A 14,507-nucleotide genomic window follows, 5' to 3' on the forward strand; every position below is an offset into this window, starting at 1 on the left:
CAAGGAGCAAGCATTTTTTAATTTCATGGCTACAGTCACCATCTTCTGTGATTTTTGAAGAAAACAAAGTCTGTCACTGTTTCCATTGTTTCCCCATCTATTTGCCATGAAGTGATGGGACCGGATGCCATGGTCTTAGTTTTTTGCATGTTTTGTTTTAAGCCAATTTTTTCTCTCTCCTCTTTCACTTTCATCAAAAGGCTCTTTAGTTCCTCTTCGCTTTCTGCCGTAAGGGTGTTGTCATCTACATATCTGAGGTTATTGATATTTCTCCCAGCAATCTTGATTCTAGCTTGTGATTCATCCAGCCCCGCATTTCGCATAATGTGATACTATGCATATAAATTAAATAAGTAGGGTGACAATATACAGTCTTAACACACTCCTTTCCCAATTTGGAACCAGTCCCTTGTTCTACATCTGGTACTAATTGTTGCTTCCTGACCTGCATACGGATTTCTCAGAAGGCAGGTCAGATGGTGTGGTATTCCCATCTCTTTAAGAATTTTCCACAGTCTGTTGTGATCCACACAGTCAAAGGTTTTGGTGTAGTCAATAAAGCAGATATTTTTCTGGAACGCTTTTTCTTCTTCTATGATCCAACGGATGTTGGCAATCTGATCTCTGGTTCCTCTACCTTTTCTAAATCCAGCTTGAACATCTGGAAGTTCACGGTTCATGTACTTTGAAGCCTGGCTTGGAGAATTATGAGCATTACTTTGCTAGCATATAGCAAAGTGCCTGGAAGAAACACTGAACCCCAGCCATACTTGCAGACACCTATATCCGTAGCCATGGAAACAGAAAGCAGGGTACCAGAGCTAATAGAAACGTACCTTTGAATAGAAGTCTGTTGAAAACGAGGATTTTTGTCTGTTTTGGTGTCTGTTTAGAAGAACAGTGCCTGCCATGTAGCAGGTACTCAACAATGACTTATGTAAAGATGAATGAATGAAAGAAAGAATGTATGAGTGAGTACCCAGCCAGACCCTTGACTTGTAATTCTATCTGAGTTTCAGTACAACAGCTGTCCTGGCAGGGAAGCAAGGACTCTGGAGGCCACAGTGAAGGGCCAGTAAGGTCTGGAATCAGCGATCTATGAGTCAAGCATGATTTCACCTAAAGGAAAGCTTTTTGCTAGCTCATTCCAGCAAGTCAAGAGTGAGAGTGCCCTGTCATCCCACTGGTGCTCAGAAGTGATTTAACTCCCTCCCTGCTCCTGTGTGCCTTCCAGAAACTTCAACTCTTGCCCAAGAGAGGGACTTTTGACGTGGTTCTAGACAGAAGTAACCAGATTTCAGAAACAGAAATCATCCTTTGCATGGTCCAGTTGTAATCTTGCTTAGGGTTTGGGGGTTTTTTAACAGGGGAGTGGGGAGAGGTGGAAAGAATATTAGGAAATACCTTTCAAATAATGATTTTTTAAGAAAATTATCTCTTAAATGGGACATAATTAGAATTTAATGGTTAGGCTGTAGATGTATGTATTATTCCCCCTGAAAAATGAAAATTTAAATTCAAATCATCTAATAAAATGTCTTATTTTGTATTTCTCTCTTCTGAACCAAGGAAATGCCCAATAATATCATAATTGTCTTATGTTCTATTGCCTTAAAATAAAGTGAAACTTTCTGTGGTTGAAAAATAGTACAAAGCAATCGAGATGGGCTAACTGAGACAAATAAAATATTTGACTAATGGCAAAAAGCATTGCCTCTAGGTACTGGTGTTCTGATTATGTAAAACCTACGTTAATTTTGTTGTTGTTGTTGTTGTTTTTCATGTGAAAGCATGGGAATGCTTTAGGCCTGAAGACAGCATTAACTGTAGAAAAGGACAAGAAAAGCAATGGTTCTGTTCAACCAAGTCCCTGCTCTTTGATGACTAGGGTATATAACCTTATATCCACCAGGTTAGTGCTCTAGGTAGCACTGAAACTCATCCAGCCTCCTGGGGCATACACCCTAATTAGAACAGTAGCAGTGCCCCCTACAGGAATCACCTGCAAATCCCAAACATTTTAATTAATTAATTAATTAATATATATGTAAATATATATATATGTATATATAAATATATGTGTAAATATATATATATATATATATATATATATATAGGACTTCCCAGGTGGTGGAGTGGTAAAGAATCTGCCTGCCAAATGCAGGAAACGCAGGAGACTCAATCTCTGGGTTGAGATTGAATCCCTGGGTCGGGAAGATCCCCTGCAGAAGGAAATCCATGGACAGAGGAAACTGGTGGTCTATATATTGTCCATGGGGTCGCAAAGAGTAGGACACGACTTAGCGACTAAACAACTGCTCTGGAAAATCTGGACCGTTTCTTTCTCTTCCAAGTTCAGGATGACCTATTCCCAATTTCCTGTTGACCACAAAAAATGAGAATCTAGTCTCTAATCTGCAACACCTATGGCTAAGGAGAAAATCCGTCCTTAAATTTCCAGTTGAGAGGTTATGCAGAGGGTCTTTGATCACTCAGCAAATCATAGAACCTGTAACAGATTCCAGAAAGGAATCATAGGAAAGTACTCAGTCCTATAACTTGGGCAGCCTCAAAATGAAACTGGACTCATTTTCCATATTTATTGTAAGGCAATCAAGTAACAGACTTTTTTTTTTTTACTTTTTCAACCAATTATGAAAGATGGTAAACATGAAGTTTTTTTGGGATACTTTGGATAAGGCCTTAAATAAGCATGATTTGTTCTAAAGTCAGGTAGATCTTTTTTTATCCCCATTCCACATTTTACATTTTTTAAAAATTAAAGCAGGAAATTGCTTCAATAAAATGCCTGGAAGAAAATCAAATATTTTCAAACCATTCCAAGGAAAGGAATTTTTGTAAAATTAAAACTTGCCAAAGGGAAAAAAAAATCAAGTAACAGGTAATCCTTAAAATCTCAAAGAGGAAACCAAAAAACCCAGCTCTAATGCCTTTATCCATACCATCATACACCATGATTCAACACTCCTTCCACTGAGTTATTTATCATTCTTACCTGGGCCCACACCAGGATTCTCTCTCGCCTCCTACATGACAGGAGTCCAAAGGAGGAGAGAAGACAACTTCTTGTCTGCCTCTTTTGGGTGGGGAGAGCATTTTGGCTGTCACTTGCAGCTCTGCTTCCAAGCCAAAAGTGACTGGGGAAGTGCCTAGCTGGTTTTATCTTTTTAAAACAATTTTTATTGTTATTTTTTGGCTATGCAGGATGGCATGTGGGATCTTAGTTTCCTAACCAAGGATCAAACTTGTTCCCCCCACCCCCACCCCTGGCTTTGAAAGCATGGAGTTCTAGACACTGAAGTCCCTGGTTTTATCTTTTCTGAGAGTGGAGAATGTGATAGGGAAATGCAATTTATTTATGTTTTCTGTGTCTCCTACAGAGTTCCCTGGGACTCATGTAGGGAGGCAGAAAAGGATTCCCTCTATGATTTTTCCTAAGTTCTAAGATGTTTTAAGTAGGAGTCAATTACATTATAAATGAATGAATTCTCATTACTATACTTCTTTTCTCTGTTAAAGAAATATATGCATTCTCCTTTAAAATGACAACTGACTGAAGTCATTGTAGTGAATGATTAACATTGAGTGGATGATTTAAAGTACTAGAAGAGTTTATATTCAATAAACTTACTCATAAATCTGTAAGTATTGCCTTTTCTTTCTACCTGCTTCTACATTTCTCTGTGTTAATTCTCACATCTTCCCTGGTGGCACAGTGGTAAAGATTACACCTGTCGATGCAGGAGATATGGGTTAGATCCCTGGGTGGGGAAGATTCCCTGGAGAAGGAAATGGCAACCCACTGCAGTATTCTTGCTTGGGAAATCCCATGTGCAGAGGAGCCTTGCGGGCTATAGTCCATGGGGTCGCAAAGAGTCAGACACAACTTAGCAACTTAAACAACAATTATATATTGCAGACAACTTGCATTTTCCATTCAACACTATATTTTTGAGATTTATCCATGTTGATATATGTTGTTTTATTTCTTTCATTTTCATTGCTATACACTATTCACATTCTTCCCACCCACCTCAGTGCTTTTCTGCTTATACAAATGTATAATCCTCCATGTTTAAAATTCATTATTGATTAGAAGTTGAAATAATAGATCGTAAATTTCAATGGTACTTAGTAGAAAATATTAAGAAGCCAGTGAAAGGAGATTTTGAGAACTTCAAGAACCACATTAACAATGTATTCTTTCTTTGGAAAGAAATGTAAGGATTAATATGTATTTACATACCAGTTACTAACAATTTAAGTTAAATCTATATACATATTTTTTTTCTATCCTATCAACAGAAAATAGCTTTTCTAAGTTTGTTTACTAAAAATGGCCAAAAAAATTGTTCAAGGTTTACTTGAGTAAGTAATTACATTTGCTAAAATGTTTACTGCAGAAAATTGTTTACTTTATAAATTACGTTTGCATAGGAGGTTGATTTTGCTCAATAACTTTGTCATACTTAATCACTGTCACCTGACTGCTAATGTAAAGCATTGAACTTTTTTTTTCCCTGCTAAGCCACATGGCTTGTGGGATCTCAGTTCCCCAGCCAGGGATTGAACCCGGGCCACCGCAGTGAAATCCTAACTACTGGGCAACCAGGGAACTCCCTAAACTTTTTCTTATTAATGTGGGGTATATAATTGATTATAAAGTATATTTAATAGATAAGGGTATTCCTCTTTGTAACCAAGTAGAAAAATAAATAAGGAACTCAAACAGATTGAATATCTACCCAGAATCTCAATTTTCCAGGAAACAATTATACCAACGAACAAAATCGTTTTTACATTTTCTATTGAGATTCATTTAGGTTATTTTTATTTTATTCACTATTACAGTGTTTCTCTGACTATTCTGGTCATGTCACCCAGAGCACATGTGAGAGTTTCCATTTCTAGAATATATTCCTAAAAATGGAATTGTGGGGTCACAGAATATCTTCATCTTTACTAGATTTTGCCAAATTCCTTTTCAAATTGGATCTACCAATAAACACTGAATATTTAAACACATCCCTTGGTACCCAGATAATCACGATGGTGTGATCACTCACCTAAAACCAGACATCCTGTAATGCTAAGTTAAGGGCGCCTTAGGAAGCATCACTACGAGCAAAGCTAGTGGAGGTGATGGAATTCCAGTTGAGCTATTTCAAATCCTAAAAGATGATGCTGTGAAAGTGTTGCACTCAATATGTCAGCAAATTTGGAAAACTCAGCAGTGGCCACAGGACTGGAAAAGGTCAGTTTTCTTTCCAATCCCAAAGAAAGGCAATTGCAAAGAATGCTCAAACTATCACACAATTCCACTCATCTCACATGCTAGCAAAGTAATGCTCAAAATTCTCCAAGCCAGGTTTCAACAGTACGTGAACTGTGAACTTCCAGATGTTCAAACTGGATTTAGAAAAGACAGAGGAACCAGAGATCGAATTGCCAACATCCATTGGATCATCAAAAAAGCAAAAGAGTTCCAGAAAAACATCTATTTCTGCTTTAATGACTATGCCAAAGCCTTTGACTGTGTGGATCACAACAAACTGTGGAAAATTCTTAAAGAGATGGGAATGCCAGACCATCTGACCTGCCTCCTGAGAAATCTGTATGCAAGTCAAGAAGCAACAGTTAGAACTAGATGTGAAACAACAGATTATTTTCAAATCAGCAAAGGAGTATGTCAAGGCTGTATGTTGTCACCCTGCTTATTTAACTTACATGCAGAATACATCGTGAGAAATGCTGGACTGGATGAAGCACAAGCTGGAATCAAAATTGCCGGGAGAAATATCAATAACCTCAGATATGCAGATGACACCACCCTTATGGCAGAAAGTGAAGAAGAACTAAAGAGCCTCTTGATGAAAGTGGAAGAGGAGAGTGAAAAAGTTGGCTTAAAACTCAATATTCAGAAAACTAAGATCACGGCATCTGGTCCCATCACTTCATGGCAAATAGACAGGGAAAAAGTGGAAACAGTGACAGACTATTTTTTTGGGCTCCAAAATCACTGCAGGTGGTGACTGTGGCCATGAAATAAAAAGACTCTTATTCCTTGGAAGAAAAGTTATGACCAACCTAGACAGCTTATTTAAAAGCAGAGACATTACTTTGCCAACCAAGGTCTTTCTAGTCAAGGCTATGGTTTTTCCAGTAGTCATGTATGGATGTGAGAGTTGGACTATGAAGAAAGCTGAGCACTGAAGAATTGATGCTTTTGAACTGTGGTGCAGGAGAAGACTCTTGAGAGTCCCTTAGACTGCAAGGAGATCCAACCAGTCCATCCTAAAGGAGATCAATCCTTGGTGTTCATTGAAAGGACTGATGTCGAAGCTGAAACTCCAATACTTTGGCCACATGATGCAAAGAATTGACTCATTGGAAAAGACCCCGATGCTGGGAAAGATTGAAGGCGGGAGGGGATGCCAGAGAATGAGATGGTTGGATGGCATCACCAACTCAATGGACATGCTGCTGCTGCTGCTAAGTCGCTTCAGTCGTGTCCGACTCTGTGCAACCCCATAGACGGCAGCCACCAGGCTCCCCCGTCCCTGGGATTCTCCAGGCAAGAACACTGGAGTGTGTTGCCATTTCCTTCTCCAATGCATGACAGGGAAAAGTGAAAGTGAAGTCACTCAGTTGTGTCCGACTCTTAGTGACCCCATGGACTGCAGCCTACCAGGCTCCTCGCTCCATGGGATTCTCCAGGCAAGAGTACTAGAGTGGGTTGCCAGTGCCTTCTCCTCAATGGACATGAGTTTGAGTAAACTCTGAGAGTTGGTGATGGACAGGGAGGCCTGGCGTGCTGCAGTCCATGGGGTTGCAAAGAGTCAGACTGAGTGACTGAACTGAACTGAACTGGTACTATTAGATTTTTGAAGTTTTTACAAATTTGATAGCATGCATTTTTTGCATATTATTGTTTTTGTTTGCTTTTTTATTGGTTAGCCATAAAATTGAGAATCTTTTCGTATTTGTATTAGCCATTCAGCTTCTTTCATCTATGAATTCTTATTTTTTGTAAATTACTGCTAAGGATGTTTCTCTTTTTCTATTTATTGGTAGAAATTCTTGAAATAGCCTGGATTCTTATATCTCTGAAGGTTTTATATCTTGTGGCTTATCTTTTCACTTTCATCATGGTTATTTTTATTGTAGAGAGGTTTTATATTAATGTAATCAAATGTTTCAGTCTTTTTCTTCTGCTTTGTAATTTTGTGTCTTTAGGGATCCTTCTCTTTTCTGAAGTCAAAGAAATATTTCCTTCCAAAAATTTTAGAACTTTTCTTCTCGCTTTTAAATTGTTAATCCATCTGGACTTTTTTGTGAGTGTGTTGTGAGATAAGAAGCTAGTTTTATTTTCTTTTTCCATATGGATACTCAGTAGTACGTGTACCACTTACTAAAGAGTTCATCATTTCCTCAGTGATTTCAAACCAATCATAATACTCCTATGCAGATATGTGTGGGCTGATTTCTCAGTTGCCTATTCTTTTCCACTGCTGTTTGTTCATCTCTTCAGCTATTGCTGTTGCTTAGTCTCTCAGTCATACTGGAGAGGACTGTCATTTCCTTCTCCACTATTCAGCTATACCAACTACTAATACTTTAATTGCTATAGCTTTGTAAGTTTTTATATCTAGTAAACAATCACACAACCACCTTCACTTTTCATCATACATTTTTAGCCATATATTTATATTACACTGAAAGCTATGGAAACTTGACTAGACAGAACTCATCCATGCAAAGATAATCCACACGGTCCAGATGATGTCCAATTGAGTGCACCAAGAGTATGAGAAGTTCTGCTTCCAATTAACGCTGAGTTATGAGGAAATTGACTTTCAGGGAGAAGCAAAAAGTACTACAGCAACCAAAATAGCCAATAGGTAAAAAAGAGTCAGATGAACTCTGCTTCACTACTACTGTTTTCATGGATAAATCTTTTGAAGTGAGTTTTTGTTGGACAAGAAATGTTTTTACAAAATGTTATATAAGCTCCCACATCAGCTTTATTATTCTGACTTGAATTTTGAATGAATTTTAAGGAATAATATGAAGACACTGGATATTTCTGTTCAACTTTCCCTCTTCAGAACAGAGACAGTCATCGTTGTGGAGTCATGTCGAAATACTTGGGAAACAATCTCTTCAGGAACAGTGAAGCTAAAGTAATGTGAGGTGGCACATGTAATTGCACTGGAATCTGCCTGCAGCTACAGTTCTCATGTAAATTGATTAACATGGTGACGCTTGTTCCAAAGCTGAAAAGTCTTCCCAGAGGACTATTGAACCAAAAGCCTGTGCTTGCTCTCTCTAGACTGTCAACAACGGCAGGAAGGAGAAGGTCTGGATGGAAACCTTAGCAAGATATCTATGAAGTAATGTTTTCTTTAAAAAAAGAAAAAAGGTGCAAATGGGATGAAAATTCAATTCAAAATGACAAGTGGGCTTGGTACCAAAATAAGAAAAATATAGGCTGATTTCTTTACCAAAAATAAACAAGTAAAAAAAATATATATATATATATATATTTACAAGTGGGGATTTCTTCAGTTGATTTTCCAAATAATCTGAGAAAATTCTGTGTTTACAATCAAAATTATAAATATTTTAATAACATTGGCAATCTGAACTTTTCTCAAGATTTACCTCTTGGAATAGATTTAGGTTGAATTATATAAAAATGCTATTTTGGTAGGTCAAGAATGGCCAAATATCAGCAGTTTCATAGAGGCAACTCTACAAAACAGGCCAAACTCTGTGAACATCATGATTTCATTCACCAAACACTTATTGAGGGCTTTAATATGGTCTTTCATTGCAGGCAACTTCCAGTCTCTTCAGAGGTTCCAAAATATAAACAAATAATTGAAAAACAAAATGATAAGTGCAATAATAGAGTGAGGTATGTACATGCGTGCTATGTAGCTTCAGTTGTGTCTGATTCTTTGCCACCCTGTGGATCATAGTCCACCAGGCTCCTCTGTCCGTGGCATTCTCCAGGCAGGAATATTGGTCAGTTGCCATGCCCTCCTCAGGGAATCTTTCCTGTATTGGCAGGCGGGTTCCTGACCACCAGCGCCACCTGGGAATCCCCAGAGTGAGGTATAAACTGACACAGAAGAAGGTGTGGTGACTTCAGCTCAGTCAGGTGAGGAAAGTGTTGCAGAGCAGACAATGTTTGAACTGAGCAATCAGAAAGAAGTTGAGCCAGCTGAGGGGTTGGGAGAGTCTTTCCATTTGGAGTGAACCACGTATACAAGTTCTTTGAGGCAAAATATAGGATAGAAAGTTCAAGCAATGATGCTGCTAAATCATTGAGGCTGTTTGGGTCATGGGAGAGGGGAGGTGGCTGGAAGCTGTAGGAAAATAGGAGTAAAGAAAAAAAAATAAGATTGAAGAGAGATTGGACAGTTGTGGTTTGTGGAGGGCCCTAAATATCATACCATAAAATAAGAATTTTGACTGCAAAGTAATCACAAACTCAAATGTCCTCAATGAGATATTGGTGGGCTAGCAAAGAGCTTAAACTGGGAGATAACATGATCAACTAACCATTTTAGAAAAATAACAGTGAACTGACCAATATGGAGACTTGCTAAGAGGCTGCAGATATGAGGAATTGAACTAAGGTGACAATTTCAAGACAGTTTGGAGATGAAATGGACTGGGAGGAGTTAGAGATGTGATCATGATAAATTTGTAAAAAAAAAAAAAGCTTAATTTCAGAATATTTTGCTACTATTTGAGTTCTTATAAAATATATTATTTTCCTTATTGAAAGTTCCATATAAAACTCACTGCAGTATTAATTCAATCAATTATCATCTAAGTATGAGTTTTAATAATCAGTTTAATTGGCCATTCTATTTGTTTTTGTTATTGTTGTTGTTGTTCACGCTGCCTGTCTTGTGGTATCTTAATTCTGCAACCAGGGACTGAACACTTACCCTCAGCATTGAAAGCTCGGAGTCCTAACCACTGGACCACTAAGGAATTCCTCCTAAATGCTAATTTTCTCTTTATTCTCATCCTACAACCCAGAAATCACTCCATATGATTTAATCTCAGAAAACAAAGGTTAAGTTTTTAAGGTTAAGTTTAATCACTAGTAGGGGCAATGAATATTTAAAATTATATATCCATGTGAAAAAGTAAAATAATAATGCTTAACTTTCTAAATTCCCCCAGCTTGTTCACTAAAAACTTACCCCCAAAGTTAAAGTAAATACATTTTTTTTCTAGAAATTTCTTTAGAGGGATTTTTAACTGAGGGAAAACATTGTATGATGTGCTTTATTATAAAGGACAGTGTTGCTTCTGGTCAACAGATGCTATCTGACGGGACTAATACTTGGCACAGAAACTACTAACACATCCAGAAACTAATCTTCTTTGAATTCAGCTTCAACTCACAAAAGCTGGCCGTGGAATACACTGTACTTTGAAATAGAAAATTCACATTTTAAAAAACTGGACAGAGTAGTTACCTCAGATCCACTGTTCAAGACTGCTCCATACATTTCTTTCAACAGTTAAACTAATATGTAAATTTCATGAGCATGTCATTGATTAGAATGTGTGTTACATTTTCCTAAACTTACTCTTCCTTTATATCTGTCTTCATCAAAGAGAAGTAACTTGGTTGCCCGATTCTGATGCCAATTTTTATCTTTTGCAATGGGTTTTCCATTTTAGGCCCCACACTCTATATTTCTCCCATTTTGAGTTTTTCTTTAAATGCATCTTTTTGTTCTATTAAAATCAGTCAATGGTCTGATCATTAAAATGCTGCTTATAGAATACCATTGTTAAGCTTTCATTACACTTGTTGTTAAAGTCAAAAAAGTTAATAAAATATAGGTTGCTGTTAGACTTGAAAAGATTATTTTCAATAAATATTGTTTTAAAAGAAAAAAAAATCCTCTGTGTACAGTCACACTTGGCATTTAGTAGTTCTAAAAAAAAATTCAGAAAAGGCAACAGCTGGCCCGGAGGTTAAGCCAGATCAATTCTATATCTGCTGGGCACAGCTAGTTCTTTCTTCATCCCAGTTAACGAATGTGAAATGCAACACACAAAAGCTGGGCTGCACCAAATTCAAAATTTTATTTCCAAATATCTTAACTACACCTCTGCTTAAACAGCTCCAGATTCACAGCTTAACACACAACCATCTTTTTTGCTCACAATTTTGAGGACCAGTAATTTGGTCTGTGTTCAGCTGGGTGGTTCTTATCTGGTCTTGCCTGGGTCACTCACAATTGCAGCAATCAGGCATGGCTGATCTAGGGGGACCTCACTCACAGACCTGGGGCTGGTGCCAGTGATAGACGGGGCCTCTCTCTCCACATGGTCTCTCATCCTCATGGACTAGTCCAGGCTTTTCCACTCAGTGGTCTCAGAGATCCAAGAGAGGGAGAACTCTCATGAGGTCACTTTCTTAGCATTCTACCAAGCAAAGTACAAGGCAAGCCTAAATTCAAAGAGGTAAAAAAAATAGTCCCCATCTCTTGACAGAAAGAGATGTAAAGTCACACTTCACAGGAGTGTGCATACAAGGGAAGAATGTGTGGCAACTTTTTTTTTCCCCAATCTGCTACACTAATCATGGCTCAAAATTCAGAAACAATACAGAAAAAGATTAATCAATTTGATTACATAAAAACTAAAAATCTCTTATATTACAAAAACATTATAAGCAATTGAAGAAGATTAATGACAAGCTTAAAAAGTATTTATAGTTTTGTCTACATCATAGACAAAAATTTACTATCTCTGTTACATAAAGGGCTTCTAAAAATAAAAAAATATATATAGAAAATATACTAGAGATATGAACAAATAGTTTGCACAAAAGAAATGTACATGGTTCTTAAACAAATGAAAAAATGTTCAACCTTATTGTTAATAAAGGAAATGCAAATTAAACCCAAACTTAGATATTTTTTATCCATCAAGTGAGCAAAAATCCGAACATTTGACAATATACTCTCACGGGAAACAAGTATTCACATAGAGTGCTGTTTGGGGGAATGTGGAATGACATGACTATGTCTACTTAAAAGCCTAGATACAGTGACCAATCCAGTAGCAATGGACATCCCTAAGCCACCTAGATTGTAGTTTCAATACTTAAATCCTTAAATACTACAGTCACATTAAAAAAGAAGCAAGGCTTCTTAAAGAAATAGCTGATTCCAGGTTTGGGATAGGATTTTTATATACAGAAAGCAAAGAAGCTATCAAAGACTATTAGTTTTGAGTAAAAGTCAGGAAGCCCATTTAAGACTCTCTCATTTGTCAAGGATGGGAAATCTGAGTGTTAATAAGAATAATAAATCCAATTGATTAAAGCATATAATTTATGTTTAAATTGCTGAGTTCACAATGATCATAAAAAATAATGTATTGGTCACTTATGGAGCATGCTGGGGAGCCATCATGTTTTTAAACTTGGAAATAAAAAGAAAGATACAGGATTTCCCTGGTGGTCCAGTGGTTAAAATTTGGCCTTCCAGTGAAGGTGATGCTGGTTCAAGATCCATGGTTAGGTAGTTAAGAGCCCACAATTCCTGGGGCCAAAAAACTTCCCAAAACATGACAGAAGCAATATTGTAACAAATTCAATAAAGACTTAAAAAATAGTCCACACCAAAAAAAGAAAAAAAAAGAAAGGCCCAAGTATTTAATCTATTTTTCTCCTATATGAAATCTACCTCAGTATAATCAGAGTTGGTGAATGAATTTCTCCATTATAGAAGTAGTCCAGCTAATACGTAATGATAAAATTACAATATCACCGTTTTACAACTGCTAGTGAAATAATGGATGATTCCAATAATGGATGGATGACTTCATCAAAAAGAAAAAAAACAATTATACATTGTAAGCCCCGATGGAAGTGTGAATACCTATGAGGTATTCCTGTCCAAACAATAAGCCTAGATCTGATCAAACCTCTAGATCTAAACACCAACTTATAGGCAGTACAAGGGAGAAGAACATGTGAAAATAAAACCAAAAAAATACATGTAGTGGCAATAAGCAAAACCCATACTGTGAATCATCTGGTCATTCTACAGATTAAAGGACTCAGTTTATTAAAAAAAAAAAAAATTACAAAGAGAAACAAAAGGGAGATGAAGGGGGAACCTATAGAAAAAAGACTTAAGGATATATTAACCAATTGCAATTTGTGGACTTCAGATTCTGAGCCAAAAAACAAACCGAAGGTGGGGAGAAAATCCTTTATGAGGCAGCTGAGGAAACTGGCTCTCTGATTAGATAATTATTATTATTGTTATTATCTAATAACAATAATAATTGTTATTATTATTTTACGTACAGGCAGTGGTAGTGGCAGAAGATGAAGTGGGTGAGACTACGAATACAAGATTTGCCAAGAGTTGATAGCTGGTAAATCTGAGTGAGAGCACATGAGAATTTCTTAGACTGCTCTCTCTATGTTTTTTGGTCTGAAAATTTCCACAACACAACATTAAAAATATATATATATATATATATACATATATATTTTTTAAGATGAGGAAATTCTTGTTTTTGAAAGACTGAGTGGACATTATTGTGGCTGAATAAAATACCTAGAATTACGGTGATTCATCCTGTGATTATAAGGAAAGCCAACCAAGGATAAAGCCAAAACATTCTTGATAGTAGAGCAGAATAATAGAAATAACCTGGTTCTTGACAACTGAGACACAGAATAAACCAACCTGGCAGCTGCCTGACCTCTGGAGAGCTGGTTAGATAGTAACTATCTCCGTTGTTTACTCAGTTTTGAGTTGGTTTCTGTTATTTGCAGCAGAAACCATCCTAACCAAAACAGTGGAGAAGAATGCATTTTTGTGTGTATTTTGAGGTTGTAAGAGTGGTACTGGGTAGTATTTCTGCTCCATCTTACAGAATGTTGAGTGAAATAGCATCCCTTCATTGTGCATAGACCTTAGACTTACAAGTCTAATGCAGAATTGGTATTGAGGCAAATTCAAAACAAATCCCAGGTACATTCTGTACTTCAGAATGAAATGTTGCTCTGCAATGATTAAGTCCTAGTTATTATTTCTTGGTACCTCTCAAATTCCAAAGGGATTAAATCAGCCAGTATACCACCTTCCACCTACAGTCTACCCTACTTTACCTTGAGTGAACATCTTAGCAACCACACTGTTACAGAAGGCCAGGGACTAGCGGTCCTCCACCCGCCACCAGTGATGGGGTCCTTATTGCTATCTAGCTGGCGAGTAATACAATTTCAGAGCCCTATTCTTAGGGTCTGCTTCCTAGGACATTTCGTACAATTATCTTAGGTGGATTTCCTGGCAACAGCTTGAAACAGGAATTTGGAGGCAGGTGATTTATTAAAGGAGTGCTCTCAGGAGAACAGGAGGGAGGCAAGCAAAATGTAACAGGAGAAAAAGCCAAGCAATGATGTAATCGCAACTGGGAAG

This window comes from Giraffa tippelskirchi, chromosome 11, assembly GCF_054371585.1.
Source record: "Giraffa tippelskirchi isolate mGirTip1 chromosome 11, T2T-mGirTip1v1.2.pri, whole genome shotgun sequence".
In the NCBI taxonomy this organism is placed as follows: domain Eukaryota; kingdom Metazoa; phylum Chordata; class Mammalia; order Artiodactyla; family Giraffidae; genus Giraffa; species Giraffa tippelskirchi.